Genomic DNA, 13,879 nt, shown 5'->3' with positions numbered 1-13,879 from the left:
TCAGGGGAAAAACAGGGATTTCTATGAAAATAAGCGATATTTCAGGGGAAAAACAGGGATTTCTATGAAAATAAGCGATATTTCAGGTTAAAAACAGGGATTTCTATGAAAACAAGCGATATTTCAGGTTAAAAACAGGGATTTTTATGAAAATAAGCGATATTTCAGGGGAAAAACAGGGATTTCTAGGAAAATAAGCGATATTTCAGGTGAAAAACAGGGATTTCTATGAAAATAAGCGATATTTCAGGGGAAAAACAGGGATTTCTATGAAAATAAGCGATATTTCAGGTGAAAAACAGGGATTTCTATGAAAATAAGCGATATTTAAGGGGAAAAACAGGGATTTTTATGAAAATAAGCGATATTTCAGGGGAAAAAAAGGTTTTTCTAGGAAAATAAGCGATATTTCAGGGGAAAAACAGGGATTTCTATGAAAATAAGCGATATTTATGGGGAAAAACAGGGATTTCTATGAAAATAAGCGATATTTATGGGGAAAAACAGGGATTTCTATTAAAATAAGCGATATTTATGGGGAAAAACAGGGATTTCTATGAAAATAAGCGATATTTCAGGGGAAAAACAGGGATTTCTATGAAAATAAGTGATATTTAAGGGGAAAAACAGGGATTTCTATGAAAATAAGCGATATTTCAGGGGAAAAACAGGGATTTCTATGAAAATAAGCGATATTTAGTGGTTAAAAACAGGGATTTCTATGAAAATAAGCGATATTTAGTGGTTAAAAACAGGGATTTCTAGGAAAATAAGCGATATTTCAGGGGAAAAACAGGGATTTCTATGAAAATAAGCTATATTTAAGGGGAAAAACAGGGAATTCTATGAAAATAAGCAATATTTAAGGGGAAAAACAGGGATTTCTATGAAAATAAGCGATATTTATGGGGAACAACAGGGATTTTTATGAAAATAAGCGATATTTCAGGGGAAAAACAGGGATTTCTATTAAAATAAGCGATATTTCAGGGGAAAAACAGGGATTTCTATGAAAATAAGCGATATTTCAGTTGAACAACAGGGATTTTTATGAAAATAAGCGATATTTAAGGGGAAAAACAGGGATTTCTATGAAAATAAGCTATATTTATGTTGAACAACTGGGATTTCTATTAAAATAAGCGATATTTAAGGTGAAAAACAGGGATTTCTATGAAAATAAGCGATATTTCACTTGAAAAACAGGGATTACTAGGAAAATAAGCGATATTTCAGGGGAAAAACAGGGATTTCTATGAAAATAAGCGATATTTCAGGGGAAAAACAGGGATTTCTATGAAAATAAGCGATATTTCAGGTTAAAAACAGGGATTTCTATGAAAATAAGCGATATTTCAGGGGAAAAACAGGGATTTCTATGAAAATAAGCGATATTTAACGTGAAAAACAGGGACTTTATGAAAATAAGCGATATTTAACGTGAAAAACAGGGATTTCTATGAAAATAAGCGATATTTCAGGGGAAAAACAGGGATTTCTATGAAAATAAGCGATATTTATGGGGAAAAACAGGGATTTCTATGAAAATAAGCGATATTTCAGGGGAAAAACAGGGATTTCTATGAAAATAAGTGATATTTATGGGGAAAAACAGGGATTTCTATGAAAATAAGTGATATTTCAGGGGAAAAACAGGGATTTCTATGAAAATAAGCGATATTTTCGGGGAAATACAGGGATTTCTAGGAAAATAAGCGATATTTCAGGTGAAAAACAGGGATTTCTATGAAAATAATCGATATTTCAGGTTAAAAACAGGGATTTCTAGGAAAATAAACGATATTTCAGGTGAAAAACAGGGATTTCTATGAAAATAAGGGATATTTCAGGATAAAAATAGGGATTTCTAGGAAAATAAGCGATATTTCCGGTTAAAAACAGGGATTTCTATGAAAATAAGTGATATTTCAGGGGAAAAACAGGGATTTCTATGAAAATAAGCGATATTTAAGGGGAAAAACAGGGATTTCTATGAAAATAAGCGATATTTAAGGGGAAAAACAGGGATTTCTATGAAAATAAGCGATATTTCAGGTTAAAAACAGGGATTTCTATGAAAATAAGTGATATTTAAGGGGAAAAACAGGGATTTTTATGAAAATAAGCGATATTTAAGGTTAAAAATAGGGATTTCTATGAAAATAAGCGATATTTAGTGGTTAAAAACAGGGATTTCTATGAAAATAAGCGATATTTCAGTTGAACAACAGGGATTTTAATGAAAATACGTGATATTTAAGGGTTAAAAACAGGGATTTCTATGAAAATAAGCGATATTTCAGGTGAAAAACAGGGATTTCTATGAAAATAAGCGATATTGAAAGGAAAAAACGGATTTCTATGAAAATAAGCGATATTTAAGGGTTAAAAACAGGGATATCTATGAAAATAAGTGATATTTAAGGTGAAAAACAGGGATTTCTATGAAAATAAGCGATATTTCAGGTGAAAAACAGGGATTTCTACGAAAATAAGCGATATTTCAGGGGAAAAACAGGGATTTCTATGAAAATAAGCGATATTTCAGTTGAACAACAGGGATTTTTATGAAAATAAGCGATATTTCAGGGGAAAAACAGGGGTTTCTATGAAAACAAGCGATATTTCAGGTTAAAAACAGGGATTTCTAGGAAAATAAGCGATATTTCAGGGGAAAAACAGGGATTTCTAGGAAAATAAGCGATATTTCATGTTAAAAACAGGGATTTCTATGAAAATAAGCGATATTTCAGGGGAAAAACAGGGATTTCTAGGAAAATAAGCGATATTTCAGGTTAAAAACAGGGATTTCTATGAAAATAAGCGATATTTAAGGGGAAAAACAGGGATTTTTATGAAAATAAGCGATATTTCAGGGGAAAAACAGGTTTTTCTAGGAAAATAAGCGATATTTCAGGGGAAAAACAGGGATTTCTATGAAAATAAGCGATATTTATGGGGAAAAACAGGGATTTCTATGAAAATAAGCGATATTTATGGGGAAAAACAGGGATTTCTATTAAAATAAGCGATATTTATGGGGAAAAACAGGGATTTCTATGAAAATAAGCGATATTTCAGGTTAAAAACAGGGATTTCTAGGAAAATAAGCGATATTTAAGGTGAAAGACAGGGATTTCTATGAAAATAAGCGATATTTCAGGTGAAAAACAGGGATTTCTATGAAAATAAGCGATATTTAAGGGGAAAAACAGGGATTTCTATGAAAATAAGCGATATTTCAGGTTAAAAACAGGGATTTCTATGAAAATAAGCGATATTTCAGGGGAAAAACAGGGATTTCTATGAAAATAAGTGATATTTCAGGGGAAAAACAGGGATTTCTATGAAAATAAGTGATATTTCAGGGGAAATACAGGGATTTCTAGGAAAATAAGTGATATTTCAGGTGAAAAACAGGGATTACAAGGAAAATAAGCGATATTTCAGGGGAAAAACAGGGATTTCTATGGAAATAAACGATATTTCAGGGGAAAAACAGGGATTTCTATGAAAATAAGTGATATTTCAGGTGAAAAACAGGGATTTCTATGAAAATAATCGATATTTCAGGGGAAAAACAGGGATTTCTATGAAAATAAGCGATATTTATGGGGAAAAACAGGGATTTCTATGAAAATAATCGATATTTCAGGTGAAAAACAGGGATTTCTATGAAAATAAGCGATATTTAAGGGTTAAAAAACAGGGATTTCTATGAAAATAAGCGATATTTCAGGGGAAAAACAGGGATTTCTATGAAAATAAGCGATATTTCAGGGGAAAAACAGGGATTTCTATGAAAATAAGCGATATTTCAGGGGAAAAACAGGGATTTCTATGAAAATAAGCGATATTTCAGGTTAAAAACAGGGATTTCTATGAAAACAAGCGATATTTCAGGTTAAAAACAGGGATTTTTATGAAAATAAGCGATATTTCAGGGGAAAAACAGGGATTTCTAGGAAAATAAGCGATATTTCAGGTGAAAAACAGGGATTTCTATGAAAATAAGCGATATTTCAGGGGAAAAACAGGGATTTCTATGAAAATAAGCGATATTTCAGGTGAAAAACAGGGATTTCTATGAAAATAAGCGATATTTAAGGGGAAAAACAGGGATTTTTATGAAAATAAGCGATATTTCAGGGGAAAAAAAGGTTTTTCTAGGAAAATAAGCGATATTTCAGGGGAAAAACAGGGATTTCTATGAAAATAAGCGATATTTATGGGGAAAAACAGGGATTTCTATGAAAATAAGCGATATTTATGGGGAAAAACAGGGATTTCTATTAAAATAAGCGATATTTATGGGGAAAAACAGGGATTTCTATGAAAATAAGCGATATTTCAGGGGAAAAACAGGGATTTCTATGAAAATAAGTGATATTTAAGGGGAAAAACAGGGATTTCTATGAAAATAAGCGATATTTCAGGGGAAAAACAGGGATTTCTATGAAAATAAGCGATATTTAGTGGTTAAAAACAGGGATTTCTATGAAAATAAGCGATATTTAGTGGTTAAAAACAGGGATTTCTAGGAAAATAAGCGATATTTCAGGGGAAAAACAGGGATTTCTATGAAAATAAGCTATATTTAAGGGGAAAAACAGGGAATTCTATGAAAATAAGCAATATTTAAGGGGAAAAACAGGGATTTCTATGAAAATAAGCGATATTTATGGGGAACAACAGGGATTTTTATGAAAATAAGCGATATTTCAGGGGAAAAACAGGGATTTCTATTAAAATAAGCGATATTTCAGGGGAAAAACAGGGATTTCTATGAAAATAAGCGATATTTCAGTTGAACAACAGGGATTTTTATGAAAATAAGCGATATTTAAGGGGAAAAACAGGGATTTCTATGAAAATAAGCTATATTTATGTTGAACAACTGGGATTTCTATTAAAATAAGCGATATTTAAGGTGAAAAACAGGGATTTCTATGAAAATAAGCGATATTTCACTTGAAAAACAGGGATTACTAGGAAAATAAGCGATATTTCAGGGGAAAAACAGGGATTTCTATGAAAATAAGCGATATTTCAGGGGAAAAACAGGGATTTCTATGAAAATAAGCGATATTTCAGGTTAAAAACAGGGATTTCTATGAAAATAAGCGATATTTCAGGGGAAAAACAGGGATTTCTATGAAAATAAGCGATATTTAACGTGAAAAACAGGGATTTCTATGAAAATAAGCGATATTTAACGTGAAAAACAGGGATTTCTATGAAAATAAGCGATATTTCAGGGGAAAAACAGGGATTTCTATGAAAATAAGCGATATTTATGGGGAAAAACAGGGATTTCTATGAAAATAAGCGATATTTCAGGGGAAAAACAGGGATTTCTATGAAAATAAGTGATATTTATGGGGAAAAACAGGGATTTCTATGAAAATAAGTGATATTTCAGGGGAAAAACAGGGATTTCTATGAAAATAAGCGATATTTTCGGGGAAATACAGGGATTTCTAGGAAAATAAGCGATATTTCAGGTGAAAAACAGGGATTTCTATGAAAATAATCGATATTTCAGGTTAAAAACAGGGATTTCTAGGAAAATAAACGATATTTCAGGTGAAAAACAGGGATTTCTATGAAAATAAGGGATATTTCAGGATAAAAATAGGGATTTCTAGGAAAATAAGCGATATTTCCGGTTAAAAACAGGGATTTCTATGAAAATAAGTGATATTTCAGGGGAAAAACAGGGATTTCTATGAAAATAAGCGATATTTAAGGGGAAAAACAGGGATTTCTATGAAAATAAGCGATATTTAAGGGGAAAAACAGGGATTTCTATGAAAATAAGCGATATTTCAGGTTAAAAACAGGGATTTCTATGAAAATAAGTGATATTTAAGGGGAAAAACAGGGATTTTTATGAAAATAAGCGATATTTAAGGTTAAAAATAGGGATTTCTATGAAAATAAGCGATATTTAGTGGTTAAAAACAGGGATTTCTATGAAAATAAGCGATATTTCAGTTGAACAACAGGGATTTTAATGAAAATACGTGATATTTAAGGGTTAAAAACAGGGATTTCTATGAAAATAAGCGATATTTCAGGTGAAAAACAGGGATTTCTATGAAAATAAGCGATATTGAAAGGAAAAAACGGATTTCTATGAAAATAAGCGATATTTAAGGGTTAAAAACAGGGATATCTATGAAAATAAGTGATATTTAAGGTGAAAAACAGGGATTTCTATGAAAATAAGCGATATTTCAGGTGAAAAACAGGGATTTCTACGAAAATAAGCGATATTTCAGGGGAAAAACAGGGATTTCTATGAAAATAAGCGATATTTCAGTTGAACAACAGGGATTTTTATGAAAATAAGCGATATTTCAGGTGAAAAACAGGGATTTCTATGAAAATAAGCGATATTTAGTGGTTAAAAACAGGGATTTCTATGAAAATAAGCGATATTTCAGGTGAAAAACAGGGATTTCTATGAAAATAAGCGATATTTCAGGGGAAAAACAGGGATTTCTATGAAAATAAGCGATATTTCAGGTGAAAAACAGGGATTTCTATGAAAATAAGCGATATTTAATGGGAAAAACAGGGATTTCTATGAAAATAAGCGATATTTCAGGGGAAAAACAGGGATTTCTATGAAAATAAGCGATATTTAATGGGAAAAACAAGGATTTCTATGAAAATAAGCGATATTTCAGGGGAAAAACAGGGATTTTTATGAAAATAAGCCATACTTAAGGGGAAAAACAGGGATTTTTATGAAAATAAGCCATATTTCAGGTGAAAAACAGGGATTTCTAGGAAAATAAGCGATATTTAGTGGTTAAAAACAGGGATTTCTATGAAAATAAGCGATATTTATGGGGAAAAACAGGGATTTCTATGAAAATAAGCGATATTTTCGGGGAAAAACAGGGATTTCTATGAAAATAAGCGATATTTCAGGTTAAAAACAGGGATTTCTATGAAAATAAGTGATATTTCAGGGGAAAAACAGGGATTTCTATGAAAATAAGCAATATTTCAGTTGAACAACAGGGATTTCTATGAAAATAAGCGATATTTCAGGTTAAAAACAGGGATTTCTATGAAAATAAGCGATATTTCAGGTGAAAAACAGGGATTTCTAGGAAAATAAGCGATATTTCAGGTTAAAAACAGGGATTTCTATGAAAATAAGTGATATTTCAGGGGAAAAACAGGGATTTCTATGAAAATAAGCGATATTTCAGGTGAAAAACCGGGATTTCAATGAAAATAAGCGATATTTCAGGGGAAAAACAGGGATTTCTATGAAAATAATCGATATTTCAGTTTAAAAACAGGGATTTTTATGAAAATAAACGATATTTCAGGTGAAAAACAGGGATTTCTAGGAAAATAAGCCATATTTCAGGGGAAAAACAGGTTTTTTTAGGAAAATAAGCGATATTTAGTGGTTAAAAACAGGGATTTCTATGAAAATAAGCGATATTTAAGGGGGAAAACAGGGATTTCTATGAAAATAAGCGATATTTAAGGGGAAAAACAGGGATTTCTATGAAAATAAGCGATATTTCAGGTTAAAAACAGGGATTTCGATGAAAATAAGCGATATTTCAGGTGAAAAACAGGGATTTCTATGAAAATAAGCAATATTTCAGTTGAACAATAGGGATTTCTATGAAAATAAGTGATATTTCAGGGGAAAAACAGGGATTTCTATGAAAATAAGCGATATTTAAGGTTACAACAGGGTTTTCTATGAAAATAAGCGATATATCAGGGGAAAAACAGGGATTTCTATGAAAACAAGCGATATTTAAGGGGAAAAAGAGGGATTTCTATGAAAATAAGCGATATTTCAGGTTAAAAACAGGGATTTCTAGGAAAATAAGCGATATTTAAGGTGAAAGACAGGGATTTCTATGAAAATAAGCGATATTTAACGTGAAAAACAGGGATTTCTATGAAAATAAGCGATATTTAAGGGGAAAAACAGGGATTTCTATGAAAATAAGCGATATTTCAGGTTAAAAACAGGGATTTCTATGAAAATAAGCGATATTTCAGGTTAAAAACAGGGATTTCTATGAAAATAAGCGATATTTCAGGTGAAAAACAGGGATTTCTAGGAAAATAAGCGATATTTCAGGTTAAAAACAGGGATTTTTACGAAAATAAGCGATATTTCAGGGGAAAAACAGGGATTTCTAGGAAAATAAGCGATATTTAGTGGTTAAAAACAGGGATTTCTATGAAAATAAGCGATATTTCAGGTGAAAAACAGGGATTTCTAGGAAAATAAGCGATATTTCAGGTGAAAAACAGGGATTTCTATGAAAATAAGCGATATTAATGGGGAAAAACAGGGATTTCTATGAAAATAAGCGATATTTCAGGTTAAAAACAGGGATTTCTATGAAAATAAGCGATATTTCAGGTTAAAAACAGGGATTTCTATGAAAATAAGCGATATTTAAGGGGAAAAACAGGGATTTTTATGAAAATAAGCGATATTTCAGGGGAAAAACAGGTTTTTCTAGGAAAATAAGCGATATTTCAGGTGAAAAACAGGGATTTCTATGAAAATAAGCGATATTTCAGGGGAAAAACAGGGATTTCTATGAAAATAAGCGATATTTCAGGTGAAAAACAGGGATTTCTATGAAAATAAGCGATATTTATGTGGAAAAACAGGGATTTCTATGAAAATAAGCGATATTTCAGGTGAAAAACAGGGATTTCTAGGAAAATAAGCCATATTTCAGGTTAAAAACAGGTTTTTCTAGGAAAATAAGCGATATTTAGTGGTTAAAAACAGGGATTTCTATGAAAATAAGCGATATTTATGGGGAAAAACAGGGATTTCTAGGAAAATAAGCGATATTTCAGGGGAAAAACAGGGATTTCTATGAAAATAAGCGATATTTCAGGTTAAAAACAGGGATTTCTATGAAAATAAGCGATATTTAAGGTTAAAAACAGGGATTTCTATGAAAATAAACGATATTTCAGGTGAAAAACAGGGATTTCTATGAAAATAAGCGATATTTCTGGTTAAAAACAGGGATTTTTATGAAAATAAGCGATATTTCAGGGGAAAAACAGGTTTTTCTAGGAAAATAAGCGATATTTCAGGTGAAAAACAGGGATTTCTATGAAAATAAGCGATATTTATGGGGAAAAACAGGGATTTCTATGAAAATAAGCGATATTTCAGGTGAAAAACAGGGATTTCTAGGAAAATAAGCCATATTTCAGGTGAAAAACAGGGATTTCTATGAAAATAAGCGATATTTCAGGGGAAAAACAGGGATTTCTATGAAAATAAGTGATATTTAAGGGGAAAAACAGGGATTTCTATGAAAATAAGCGATATTTCAGTTGAACAACAGGGATTTTTATGAAAATAAGCGATATTTCAGGTTAAAAACAGGGATTTCTATGAAAATAAGGGATATTTCAGGATAAAAATAGGGATTTCTAGGAAAATAAGCGATATTTCAGGTTAAAAACAGGGATTTGTAGGAAAATAAGTGATATTTAAGGGGAAAAACAGGGATTTCTATGAAAATAAGCGATATTTCAGGTGAAAAACAGGGATTTCTATGAAAATAAGTGATATTTAAGGGGAAAAACAGGGATTTCTATGAAAATAAGCGATATTTAATGGGAAAAACAAGGATTTCTATGAAAATAAGCGATATTTCAGGGGAAAATCACGGATTTCTGGGAAAATAAGCGATATTTCAAGGGAAAAACAGGGATTTTTATGAAAATAAGCCATATTTCAGGTGAAAAACAGGGATTTCTAGGAAAATAAGCCATATTTCATGGGAAAAACAGGTTTTTCTAGGAAAATAAGCGATATTTAGTGGTTAAAAACAGGGATTTCTATGAAAATAAGCGATATTTCAGGGGAAAAGCAGGGATTTCTATGAAAATAAGCGATATTTATGGGGAAAAACAGGGATTTCTATGAAAATAAGCGATATTTATGGGGAAAAACAGGGATTTCTATGAAAATAAGCGATATTTCAGGGGAAAAGCAGGGATTTCTATGAAAATAAGCAATATTTCAGTTGAACAATAGGGATTTCTATGAAAATAAGTGATATTTCAGGGGAAAAACAGGGATTTCTATGAAAATAAGCGATATTTCAGTTGAACAACAGGGATTTTTATGAAAATAAGCGATATTTCAGGTTAAAAACAGGGATTTCTATGAAAATAAGCGATATTTCAGGTGAAAAACAGGGATTTCTAGGAAAATAAGCGATATTTCAGGTTAAAAACAGGGATTTCTAGGAAAATAAGTGATATTTCAGGGGAAAAACAGGGATTTCTATGAAAATAAGCGATATTTCAGGTGAAAAACAGGGATTTCTATGAAAATAAGTGATATTTAAGGGGAAAAACAGGGATTTCTATGAAAATAAGCGATATTTAATGGGAAAAACAAGGATTTCTATGAAAATAAGCGATATTTCAGGGGAAAAACAGGGATTTCTATGAAAATAAGCGACATTTAAGGGGAAAAACAGGTTTTTCTAGGAAAATAAGCGATATTTCAGGTGAAAAACAGGGATTTCTAGGAAAATAAGCCATATTTCAGGGGAAAAACAGGTTTTTCTAGGAAAATAAGCGATATTTAGTGGTTAAAAACAGGGATTTCTATGAAAATAAGCGATATTTCAGGTTAAAAACAGGGATTTCTAGGAAAATAAGCCATATTTCAGGGGAAAAACAGGGATTTCTATGAAAATAAGCGATATTTCAGGTGAAAAACAGGGATTTCAATGAAAATAAGTGATATTTCAGGGGAAAAACAGGGATTTCTATGAAAATAATCGATATTTCAGTTTAAAAACAGGGATTTTTATGAAAATAAACGATATTTCAGGTGAAAAACAGGGATTTCTAGGAAAATAAGCCATATTTCAGGGGAAAAACAGGTTTTTTTAGGAAAATAAGCGATATTTAGTGGTTAAAAACAGGGATTTCTATGAAAATAAGCGATATTTAGTGGTTAAAAACAGGGATTTCTATGAAAATAAGCGATATTTAAGGGGAAAAACAGGGATTTCTATGAAAATAAGCGATATTTATGGGGAAAAACAGGGATTTCTATGAAAATAAGCGATATTTCAGGTTAAAAACAGGGATTTCGATGAAAATAAGCGATATTTCAGGTGAAAAACAGGGATTTCTATGAAAATAAGCAATATTTCAGTTGAACAATAGGGATTTCTATGAAAATAAGTGATATTTCAGGGGAAAAACAGGGATTTCTATGAAAATAAGCGATATTTAAGGTTACAACAGGGTTTTCTATGAAAATAAGCGATATATCAGGGGAAAAACAGGGATTTCTAGGAAAATAAGCGATATTTCAGGGGAAAAACAGGGATTTCTATGAAAATAAGTGATATTTCAGGTTAAAAACAGGGATTTCTATGAAAATAAGCGATATTTCAGGTGAAAAACAGGGATTTCTAGGAAAATAAGCGATATTTCAGGTTAAAAACAGGGATTTCTATGAAAATAAGTGATATTTCAGGGGAAAAACAGGGATTTCTATGAAAATAAGCGATATTTCAGGTGAAAAACAGGGATTTCTATGAAAATAAGTGATATTTCAGGGGAAAAACAGGGATTTCTATGAAAATAAGCGATATTTCAGGGGAAAAACAGGGATTTCTACGAAAATAAGCGATATTTAAGGGGAAAAACAGGGATTTTTATGAAAATAAGCGATATTTCAGGGGAAAAACAGGGATTTCTAGGAAAATAAGCTATATTTCAGGGGAAAAACAGGGATTTCTATGAAAATAAGCGATATTTAGTGGTTAAAAACAGGGATTTCTATGAAAATAAGCGATATTTAGTGGTTAAAAACAGGGATTTCTATGAAAATAAGCGATATTTAAGGGCAAAAACAGGGATTTCTATGAAAATAAGCGATATTTCAGGGGAAAAACAGGGATTTCTATGAAAATAAGCGATATTTCAGGTTAAAAACAGGGATTTCTATGAAAATAAGCGATATTTCAGGTGAAAAACAGGGATTTCTATGAAAATAAGCGATATTTCAGGTGAAAAACAGGGATTTTTATGAAAATAAGCGATATTTCAGGGGAAAAACAGGTTTTTCTAGGAAAATAAGCGATATTTCAGGTGAAAAACAGGGATTTCTATGAAAATAAGCGATATTTATGGGGAAAAACAGGGATTTCTATGAAAATAAGCGATATTTCAGGTGAAAAACAGGGATTTCTAGGAAAATAAGCCATATTTCAGGTTAAAAACAGGGATTTCTATGAAAATAAGTGATATTTAAGGGGAAAAACAGGGATTTCTATGAAAATAAGCGATATTTCAGTTGAACAACAGGGATTTTTATGAAAATAAGCGATATTTCAGGTTAAAAACAGGGATTTCTATGAAAATAAGGGATATTTCAGGATAAAAATAGGGATTTCTAGGAAAATAAGCGATATTTCAGGTTAAAAACAGGGATTTCTAGGAAAATAAGTGATATTTAAGGGGAAAAACAGGGATTTCTATGAAAATAAGCGATATTTCAGGTGAAAAACAGGGATTTCTATGAAAATAAGCGATATTTATGGGGAAAAACAGGGATTTCTATGAAAATAAGCGATATTTAATGGGAAAAACAAGGATTTCTATGAAAATAAGCGATATTTCAGGGGAAAAACAGGGATTTCTATGAAAATAAGCGATATTTAAGGGGAAAAACAGGGATTTTTATGAAAATAAGCCATATTTCAGGTGAAAAACAGGGATTTCTAGGAAAATAAGCCATATTTCATGGGAAAAACAGGTTTTTCTAGGAAAATAAGCGATATCTAGTGGTTAAAAACAGGGATTTCTATGAAAATAAGCGATATTTATGGGGAAAAACAGGGATTTCTATGAAAATAAACGATATTTCAGGGGAAAAGCAGGGATTTCTATGAAAATAAGCAATATTTCAGTTGAACAATAGGGATTTCTATGAAAATAAGTGATATTTCAGGGGAAAAACAGGGATTTCTATGAAAATAAGCGATATTTCTGTTGAACAACAGGGATTTTTATGAAAATAAGCGATATTTCAGGTTAAAAACAGGGATTTCTATGAAAATAAGCGATATTTCAGGTGAAAAACAGGGATTTCTAGGAAAATAAGCGATATTTCAGTTGAACAACAGGGATTTTTATGAAAATAAGTGATATTTCAGGGGAAAAACAGGGATTTCTATGAAAATAAGCGATATTTCAGGTGAAAAACAGGGATTTCTATGAAAATAAGTGATATTTAAGGGGAAAAACAGGGATTTCTATGAAAATAAGCGATATTTAATGGGAAAAACAAGGATTTCTATGAAAATAAGCGATATTTAAGGGGAAAAACAGGGATTTCTATGAAAATAAGCGACATTTAAGGGGAAAAACAGGTTTTTCTAGGAAAATAAGCGATATTTCAGGTGAAAAACAGGGATTTCTAGGAAAATAAGCCATATTTCAGGGGAAAAACAGGTTTTTCTAGGAAAATAAGCGATATTTAGTGGTTAAAAACAGGGATTTCTATGAAAATAAGCGATATTTCAGGTTAAAAACAGGGATTTCTAGGAAAATAAGCGATATTTAAGGGGAAAAACAGGGATTTCTATGAAAATAAGCGATATTTATGGGGAAAAACAGGGATTTCTATGAAAATAAGCGATATTTCAGGTGAAAAACAGGGATTTCTATTAAAATAAGCGATATTTCAGGTGAAAAACAGGGATTTCTATGAAAATAAGCGATACTTAAGGGGAAAAGCAGGGATTTCTATGAAAATAAGCAATATTTCAGTTGAACAATAGGGATTTCTATGAAAATAAGTGATATTTCA

The 13,879-nt window shown here is 31.2% G+C and overlaps 1 long non-coding RNA gene across 24 annotated transcripts in view; it reads left to right on the top strand.

The window, feature by feature from the left end:
* The first annotated feature begins 1,309 nt into the window (after positions 1-1,309).
* Positions 1,310-13,879, top strand: part of LOC128076603 (uncharacterized) — a 67,634-nt gene continuing 55,064 nt past the window's right edge. Inside the window, exons 1-5 of one of the 24 annotated variants that reach the window (XR_008204466.1) lie at positions 1,713-2,055; positions 8,009-8,090; positions 8,913-8,994; positions 11,376-11,457; positions 13,388-13,439. This is a non-coding gene — a long non-coding RNA (uncharacterized LOC128076603). The other 23 variants (XR_008204483.1, XR_008204465.1, XR_008204469.1 and 20 more) reach the window with 23 other exon arrangements.

The sequence above is a fragment of the Tympanuchus pallidicinctus genome, unplaced genomic scaffold (assembly GCF_026119805.1).
Source record: "Tympanuchus pallidicinctus isolate F22 unplaced genomic scaffold, pur_lepc_1.0 scaffold143, whole genome shotgun sequence".
NCBI classification, from domain to species: Eukaryota; Metazoa; Chordata; class Aves; order Galliformes; family Phasianidae; genus Tympanuchus; species Tympanuchus pallidicinctus.
Note: the sequence above shows the minus strand (reverse complement) of the source record. Positions and strands in the feature narration are given on the sequence as shown.